Genomic DNA, 9,887 nt, shown 5'->3' on the forward strand with positions numbered 1-9,887 from the left:
AGCTGTGCAGACCATCCATAAGTGAAATGATCAAGATGCGGAGGAAATTACACCGACACACACAAATTTGAGCTACGCATATATCCCATCTAAGTTTGAAAAAAAGCATGGAGAGCTGGCTGCTGATGTCATTATCGGTGGTCGTTATTACATTGCTCTGTTTTTGGTTGAAAATAGTTCTGTTTCGTTTGATTTATGTCATAGCAGGTATCCCAGCACTGTTGAAGCTGTTTGGTTTGTACAACTATCAGGAGACAGTTCTATAGACTATAGGCTCTCCAGGAGGTCCTGTGTGTGACAATGTAGGTACAGATATGGATTTGAACCAAGAAGCAACACTTTCATTTCTGAAATCAAAACACATCTGGATCCAGGTCCGTTCACCAAGTAACCCCTAGGTGGCTTGTTACGCAAGAAAGTTAGTCGACCCGTCAATGTGTCATGGTTTGGGTTCCTTTGTATTGGTTTTTGCTTTCTGTCTTGTTCTGTCATGGATGAGAGTGTTTCCTGTTTTATTTTGAAAGGTTTTCTGTTTTGTCATGTTTTTGAGTTTTACTTCCTCTGTCCCAATCTGTCCTGATCATGTTCACCTGTGTCTTGTCTGCCCTGTCTGTATTTAAGTCTCGTCTCTTCCATCCTCTTGTGCTGGGCCATTAACGTCTTTGATGTCTCTTCGTCCCTTTGTCCCTGGCTCCCTTCTGCCTTGTTCATGGTTTGCCCACAGTGAGTTTTGTTTTGTTATCCTGCTCTGCAGCGCTTTTTGTTTGTGATTAAACCCCTTGCCCTGGAACCGTGTGCCTCCCGTCTCTGCATTCTGGGTCCTTCATGCCCCAAGCCCTCCCAACCTGACACAGTGTAAAACAGTCCAACTGTCCAACATACCGGACACACGTCTACATCCCAGCTCACAGCAGCCGTTCTGTTTGCGTTTAACATCCAGAATCACCCTAATGTGTCAGAGGTGTTTTCTATTTGTGGTCAGAAAGCAACATTTTTCCTGCCCGTCTTCAGAAATGACGTCCTATCCAATCACAGTGTTGACGACTTTGACTGGGCCGCAACAAAGTCGTGGAGCTAAAGTCCATCAGTTGCTGAAGTTTGTCCTCCGCCGACCCATGACCTGGGGGAGCGCTGAGGTGCAGACACAGCTGATGGTTCAAATTACATAACTGAGGCACAAATCCCTTTTGAATTGCATATAAACAGTGCAATAATGACACACGATTCCCGTTCTATGTTGGTTTCTTTGTGTGGTTTATTTCTACTTCTTCCGTGGTTTTAACCCGGTTCATTCGTGATACAACTGTGAAAATTTCACGTAAAGACCACGACTTTTCTCAATTTTTCCACGTATTTTCATGTATGACAGATTTACATCCATGCAATAAGCAGCTGTGGGGCACGGCCTTAAGCTGTGTGTGTGTCTGTGGGGTGTTTATGTTGGTTTTTGTGGGTTGTGGAAACCGTCCACCGTCTGACCACTGTGGTCAGACTTAGTGGTCATCGTAAGAGGCCCTGCATTATACACCAGACACACATACACACCCTCCGTCCCAGACACACACACATCTTCATTAACAGAGAAACATTTCTATTGATCTCGTCTACAGCTGAGCCTCAAGTTACAGCAAAGAAATATGTATGCAACGCTAAAAGGGTTACAGCCACGCGCACACGTTCACTTACACTCGGGAGGAAAACATGCGAGCGCGCTCCTTCCTGCGCGACTCCCACACTCGCACGCAGGCCGGTCAGTGCTAAACGGGTTACCGTGAGTGAATTAGTATTGAGCCGCTGCTTACAGCCATTTCTATGGCTGCAGCTCACCACTAGTGTCAAACCTGCTTTGTGTGCTCACATGTGTGTGTGTTAACATTACCCCACTTTTGTGAATGTCTTAAATTTGAATAATATTATTTCAAGTTAAGAAAATGAAAGTTATTCTGACCCTTTGAGCTGTGTGTGTGTTTGTGTGCGTGTGTGTGTGTGTGTGTGTGTAGCAGAAAGACAGATGTAAAGAGTCAGAGGTCCTTTAACATCATAACTGTCATTGAGAAGGTTCTCCTCAGGCCAAATGCAGCCATCACTCATATTTACCCTGGCGGGGGCCGTCTGTCTGTGTGGGGGGGTGGTTGTCATTAGTCGGAGAGTTGTGAAGACGAGGATTAATCTCAGTTTGCGGACACACACTGGGAGAGTTGTGTTCGTTTTGTGCAGGAGGAGGTAGCAGTCTCTGGGTCAGACCACCACGCGTGGGACGCTGCTCACTCAGTGCAAAATACAGATCAGAGATGCACAAACTTTCACCTGTGCTTCCTCTTTCGGCACATCCCAGAATCCGCTTTGGCAGAGGCTTTTTATGCTGGACGTCCTTCCTGACCCAACCCCGTCTTTGATCCGGGCTGATGCAGAACATCGTTTTTCTCACCACTTTGGAAGCTATTCATGCTTTAAAAAATTAATGAACAGACACACAAAACAAAAACTCAAGTCTGTTGATGTCACTGGGTCCAGATCCCTTAGAGTTTGATCAAAGGGGATAAAGTACTTTTCCCCATTGTGGAGAAAATGTAAAGGCCCGTACACACCGGGACGAATATTCGCCAGGCGTTATTCGCCAGCGTTTTTTGTGTTCACACCCAGGCGATTTTCGCTGACGATGAGTGGAGTGAACATGCAATTTCATTCCCTGACATTAGATGGTGCTTAATGTAAACAGAAATACTCCTGTACACAAGGTGGCGCTGCGCAACTTTACGCTTCTTAAAGTCGCTTTTCACTCAGAAGAAGAGAGCAAGTATTTACGCGCTTGTCAGAATCAAACAAAGAAAACATGAATATTTCAAGCACCAGTAGCTCCAACTGGTGCTTGGTTCGGGGATGTTTTAGAATGTCCGTCATTATTGCTTCGCGGCAGTGTAGACGCTACTTGGCGTCTATCTTCTTCGCTGGTATGTGTGCTCAGCAAGGCAGTTTTGTGTTTGAGCGCCCCCAAGTTGTGTTTTACTGTAACTTCAGAAGCTCCAGACACGTGTGCAAAAGCGCCATTCTCATTGGTCGTATAGTTTTTGACGCGGCGCGTCAAAAAAAGAAAAAAAAAACGAACCCGAGGCGTTTTTTTTTTTGACGCTTTGACGCGTGGCGTTTTTTTCGCGTCGGTGTGCACACTCTCATTGGTGCCCTTTGTTTAGTCACGAAGCGTTAAACGTCGGCGAAAATCGCCGGCGAAATTCGTCCCGGTTTTAACAGGCCTAAAGGCTGTGCTGGGATCCTCAAAGAGCTGGGCTATAACTCTCAGTGGAGCAGCAACAAGCAGTTTTTGACACCAATGTGGTTCCGTAGAAAGCTTTAAGCCGTTTCATGTGCTCCTCTTTTGGTATCCAGACTCACAGATTCAGCTCACGTGAGCTAGTTGATAGGTAATTTGTCATTCGTGAATTATTTTTATTGAGTGTTTTATTTAATGGTTTACAATGTGCCTGTAAAGTTTTTTTCTTTAAAAATAACATTTTTTGTTTTACAGTGCATTTATGTCATACGGGGGATGCTGTCTTGCCCTCATTGCCACCTTCATCAATGATGAGATGCAAAAATATAACTTCTTTCACTCCGTCAATTGTAGTACCATCTATTCCAAGTGAACTATTCAGGTGTTGTTGAATATAACATTTTTATCTTGGGTACATATATTTTAAATTATTGCCTTGGTTAAAGAGCGTTGTGTCATCGGCAAATTAAATGCATTTTAACCTTTTTGATGCACTAAAAATGTCATTTTTTATGAAGATGAAATAACTTTGGTCTTAGGACAGACCCTTGGGGAACTCCACACGTCATATTGCAGAGATTTAATTTACTGTTGTTTCAAAAACCTGTTAGCCAATGAAGGGCTTTCCATCTAATGTCATATGAATTGAGTAGTTTATCGTGTCAAATGCTTTTCTTAGATTGATGAAAATGCTAATAAGGTGTTTTTCCAAACAAACATCTGAAAGAAAATCCAGACATCAAAAAGAAATGTTAAATGATGATGTTTGAATGTTTTCTAAATGCGTCCTCAATGTCCACATACTCATAAAAGTTTTATAACTGGTACCAGCATCGCTTCACTCCACTTTGGTAGACATGACGGACAAACATCTTCATCCAATCAGCGACGTCACATTCTGACCTCAGTTTTTTAGTATTTCTGCCTAGTTTTTGGAATGGAAATGATCCTTTACTGCAGTTTTCCAAAGTTCAACGTAAATGAAGACAATCTTGTGAAGCGCCACGGCAGAAGAACATTCACGTTTGTATGTCAATCTCCTGCAGACCGTAAAAACTACCCCAGTATATCCTGAAGTCATCCGACATTCCAACCACATTATCCCCAAAGCTCTGAATGTCAAAGACAACGGATCCGACTCGGATGAGAGTTCCTCGTACCCATCAGTCCAAACTTCGGTGGTCATCAGTCAAAGCTGCTTCCCGGCCTCAGACGCTGACATGTGTCAGCCACAGTCGCACACACACACACACACACACACTCTGATGGTCCTCTCTGTCCACACCAATAACACGTCAGGTCCACCTTCATTGGACGAGAGCTAAAAATCAAAGCATACCCCTCTCACCCGGCTGCCCCCCCCCATCAGCCACCACCAAATCCAATCACAGCTCGATACTTGCCTTGATTGATTAGCTTCCAGTCCAATTGAATCTCTGCCCAAAGTGGGGGGGTGGGGGTGGGGGTGCAGGCTGCCTTGCTCAAAGCCATTAGGCATTGGCATCTGTGATGATGTGTGTGTGTTTGGGGGGGTTAGAGAGTATGAAAAGATGAAGGAGATGGGACGGACTGTGTTTGCCTGTGTGGTTTTACAATGGTGTAATTTTCCCAAATAGACTGATACGGACGAAGGATTTTGATCCCACTCATGGGGAGTTTTTGATGAGCAAAAACCCGGCACCTTTCAGGAACGTTGGGCAGCATCCGTGACCCCCCTTAAATATAAATGGTACGTCTTCAGGCCGTGGAAATGAGAGTTCGGATCGGCTCCCAGGCATTGATCACAAGGAGCTTTCTCTGGACTTTTTCATGGACTTGTCACCGCTGTGTTGTTTTATTGCTTGCAGTCCGGAGAGAAATGCTGTTTTTATCAGGGAGATAAGAGCCGAGCACCTTGACCTTTGACGGCTTCTTTCAAACCTCAGCACACTCACACCCGTTTACGGTTCAGGCGTCCACGAACGCCACGTGCACCTGAAGGCTGCTGTCAAATATTTACGAGCAGACCGATAAGTTCACGGACACACTTCATCGTTTGGGGCCTCCTGACCTTTCTGTGCTTTGTGTTGGTTAATGCTGCAGAATCGTTTACTATAAAGCAGCTACTTATAATGAAAAAGGCTACATTAACGTGTGTAAATATGCTTTTCGGGCTTCTGCATGTAAAAACTCTTATATTCACGCGTCACATGTTTCTACCATCATTTTTTAACTCTACGTACAAAATGCGCGGCCACTGAACGTGTGTGCACATTAGAAAAACACGGTGGTGGAGGGTTGATGATGTGGGCTTCTTCTGCGGTCAACTTCAACCAACCCTGAAGCTTTAACCAGCAAAACAATGATTAAACGCGCGCCACATGTCCAGTGTGTCGGTAGCTTCTGACCTCTGCAGTCTGCCACGCTTTTGGAAGGATCAACATTAAACACTGAAATACCAATAATAACCTTTAGTTCCGTTGTGAAGCACAACTTTGGTGGTTTCACTGCATTATGAAAGGGTTAATCCAAATTCTAATTTATTTTTCACTCAAAAATGGAAAAAATACAAGATCATTGGCAACCTCCATGAAAGATCCCACCTGGTGGAGAGCAACGGATCCAGAGGATCAGGAAACAGCACAGGGGAACTGGCCAATGACTCCAACAGAGCTGGAACCACAGCAATAAAGGTTGCCATAGTAACACAAGACAATGGATTCAAATCCTGCTGAGGTCTTCCTGCTTGAGCCAACACATGTCCAGACCCGTCCAAAGTCCTCCAGAGACCCTCTGGGAGATCCAGAGGAGGATTGGGAGAAGCCGTCAAATGAGACCAAATTGGAACTCTGGTTGAAACGCCACTTGCCGTGTTTGGGGGAGGACAACTGCGAAAGAACACCATACTGACTGTGAAGCATGGAGGTGGAAGCATCCTGGTAAGGGGCTGGTGTTCTGCAAAAGAGACTGATCCCTTTAACACCAGAGCGTTAGCTCTTTGTTGACGCTCTTTTAACTACCGTAACTCTTACCGTTTATGCCGGTGGTCCCCACCCCTCTGGGTACGTGGGAATTTGTGGGTGTTTTTGATTTATTTAACATTTGATAAAGAACCAGCAGCCCCTCATGACGCCTGCTTCAGTCAAGGATCCAAGCCCAAAACTCCAACTGAAACCAACAATGAATGGATCAAAGAGAGACAGGAAGTCCGGATGGAAAGAAGGGAAGGAACAGAGATGAGGAAGGACACTTGGCTGTGAGGGCGCCTCAAAAAACAAATGTGGGCTCCGTAATCTGGCAGCTCTTACAACACGCCCTCGTGTCTCCGCCCTTGGTTCTGCGCGGCCCTCAGCAGTAAAGATTAAAGACGTGTCTCTACATAGCTGTCTGAAGTCCACAGGTCACCTGGGAGCGCTTAACAAGAGCCCGCTCCCACGACAGCAGGTATTCACCGGCGCCGCCACCGATCCCAACGCATCCAGAAGAACCGCGTTTCCAGGTGAGTGGTCCACCAGCAGAAGGGATTTGGATTACAATTGACCAAAATAAAGACAGAAATACCTGTTTACTCGAAAAACTAAACAAAACAAAAAGAAGTTGAACTTTTTTCCATGTTAGAATAATTATTATGTTATAAGCAAAAGCATAAATCTGAGAATTTAACACCAAGCTTCAAAAGTCAGCGCTGCTACTTCAAAATAAAGGTCCATAAATCTTAAAATGTAACTAATTGAATTAAAATGGGTTGTCTGAAGGAAGTTAATGCTCATTTAGTTTTTAGCAAATAAAGTTTTGAATCCTCTTTTCCTTCAAAAGATGATTCCTTCATCATGAATTTGTTTTTTTGGCTTCAGTTTATCAAAAAATAAAAAAAGAATGTGCGCAAAGATTAGTTATGCAAACTCAAAAAGTAATTCTTCAATATTTAAGAATTCTTTTTTGAGTTTTTTCACAATTTATTAGAAACATGAAAACCAAAATGGAAAAACTGTCGATAGTTTACTGTCCTCCAAAGTAAAATGAAAATAATTAAAAACAATTGTTTGTTCACCAAGGTCTTTTTAAGGTTTTTTTTGTCACAATTTATTGAAAAATATAAACCTAAATTGGAAGAAGAGAAGAAGGAAGACTTTAAGAAGAGAAAACCAATTTTTGTTGCACAGGTGCTTCTTATATTGTTATTCAATATTTATTGTTAAAAATAAAATTCTAAATGAAAAAGGTAAATATTTTACTGTACTTCTAACTGGAATTCTTTAAATATTGACTTTGAATAAAGAAAAAATGTTTTGGGGGGAGTCTGCTTTGGTTTTTACCATGTTTTCCCCCACTTTTTGTTGGAAAAGTAAAACAAAAAGGAAATAATGTTATTATTTGTCAAGTTTGCAAAGTGGAATTCTTCACTATAAACTTCAAATGTCAAAACAAAAGAATTCTTTCTTTTTTTCAGGGCTTTTTGTGTTTTTTTTAACTATTTTTTCTAAAAATTAAATAAAAATTGAAAACATTTTAATATCCTACAAATCTTCCAAATTAATGTAAAATACAGCAAAATGCCTTTTTTGTTTGTTCTGGTGTTTAACCTTCAATAATTTACTCTTCTACGAAACTGAATTCCTAAAAATGGACTTTATACACAAAAAAATATATTCCCCCCCCCCCCAAATGATGGTTGGTATTTTCCATTTCTTTACTGTCTTTACTGTCCCTCCCCATCCTTCTTGTCCCCATTGATCTTTCATTTGGTTCTTTGATTTCCTCGCTCTCTGCCGTCACCTTCGACTCTGTTCCCTCGATTTGTCTTCAGGTGTTATCTGTCCCGCTGCATGCAGCCTCCAGCCGCTGGCAATTAGGTCCTCAAGTTCATTAATAAACCATCGTTCAGCTCGTTAATTATTTACCTTAATTGCTGATTTAAGTTTCCCTGCCCCTCACACAAAGAGCCACTAGGGACCCACACACACACACACACACACACACACACACACACACACACACACACACACACACACACACACAGAGGTCACTGGCTCTTAGAGGTGACATATGGATCAAATTTCTACTGATGTCTTTTTTTTCTCCCTCTTCTTTTATCCCTGAATTTGCTTTTGTGTCATCGTTTTTGTGTGTCTTTGTGTGTGTGCGTGAACATGCCCGGGATGTGATTCTAGTAGATGGTGAAGTCCCCCGGATCAATACAGTTGATTGAGTGTAAATGAAATGAGTGCAACAGCGACTACATCTGCATCTCCAGTGGAGGCGGACGCCGCCGCTCTGCTCGGGGGCTCCATGGACGTCCCGTTTGTGCGTCAGGGGCGCCGCTGCTTTGTTTGTCGTTGATCCACAGCCTCGCTCCACACTAAGATTGGGTTTGGGGAAGTTAACATGTCAGGACAAAAGTCCTTAAATGTCCTCGTTTTTGAGAAACAACCCCTATCTGTGAACAACTAAGATGTTTGAGTCAATAGAATCCCTCGGTGTTGACGTTCACCTAGAGGCTCCACCTGGAACTGCAGGTTGTTAAATGTCCACCTGCACGACTTTCAATAAACGATGTTCTTTACTACGTCTAGACTAAGATAAACTGCAGAATTGGTTTTATTTCAGACAAATAAATCAGTTATGGGGATAAATAAAGTTGCCTCTTTTCTATCTGCATCTGCGAAGTGAGTGTGGGAGGGGTCGAGTTACAGGCTGCAGCACCAGTCCAAGGACTCATTTCAAACCAGATTTAGACTCTGAACCTCGATTTAAGGATTTGATTTTTGGATCCCGACTGACAGTAGTTTAATAGCTACAATATGAAATAATATGTTGAGAAGAATGAGAATAATTTGTTCATAAGTGGCATCAATTGATCATAATCAGGTTGCACATTTTATTTTTAAAGAAACTTTATCAAAAAGTTAGATTTCCATATTTCTTGAATAAATGTTTGAGACTCCTCCTTTTCATTTTTAAGTCTTAATTTGAAATTTTCCCTTTTTTTAAGGTTGAGGACACCTGGATGTCCTCTTCTTCTGTCCATCATTTTCCTGTCTAGACGCTCACCTGAACTCTCCATCCTCCTTTTCCTCCTTAGCAGGACCACAAGCCCTTCAGCGCCCGGGTGGAGGGGCGCTGCACCTGCCCGTGGCGTGCTGCTGTCAGTAACAAGGATTCATCCTGTTGTGACGCTGCAGACGGACAGGAAGTCATTGTTACTGGGAGTGTCTGTCACATGATGTGCGATGAGGGTCCTGGGAGGAAATCCAGAAGCCAACGTCATATGTCGACCTCTGAAGACGGTCTTTTTAGTCCTGCATGAGGCGATTCGGGTCAGTGTGTGTGTTCTCCTTTTTAGGAAAATAAAAGCCCAATAAAACAGACTCAAGACTTTTATTTTTAGAACCATCCCTGTGACTTACCTGAATTTATTTCATCTGAACTGTCCTTCAACCATGAGGTGACAGCTTTGACAACAAGACAGGAAGTCATGTTTGACAGGTGTGTGTCCTCACCTGAACTCAAGGTTTAAATTTGTCCTGCAGCCGTCCTGGACTGAAGGACGGCTTTCACATTTCTACCTGTTCACAGCGCCTCTTAGACAAAATTTGACCCCACGACACACACAGAAACTCAACTAGTACCTGGTGGGAAA

At 43.0% G+C, this 9,887-nt stretch overlaps 1 non-coding gene across 1 annotated transcript; it reads left to right on the plus strand.

The window, feature by feature from the left end:
- Positions 1-9,370: 9,370 nt before the first annotated feature.
- mir459 (microRNA 459) lies at positions 9,371-9,475 on the plus strand. The gene has a single exon (NR_107222.1). It is a non-coding gene; the product is annotated as a microRNA 459 (primary transcript).
- The last annotated feature ends 412 nt before the right edge of the window (positions 9,476-9,887 follow it).

The sequence above is a fragment of the Oryzias latipes genome, chromosome 2 (genome assembly GCF_002234675.1).
Source record: "Oryzias latipes chromosome 2, ASM223467v1".
NCBI lineage: Eukaryota > Metazoa > Chordata > Actinopteri > Beloniformes > Adrianichthyidae > Oryzias > Oryzias latipes.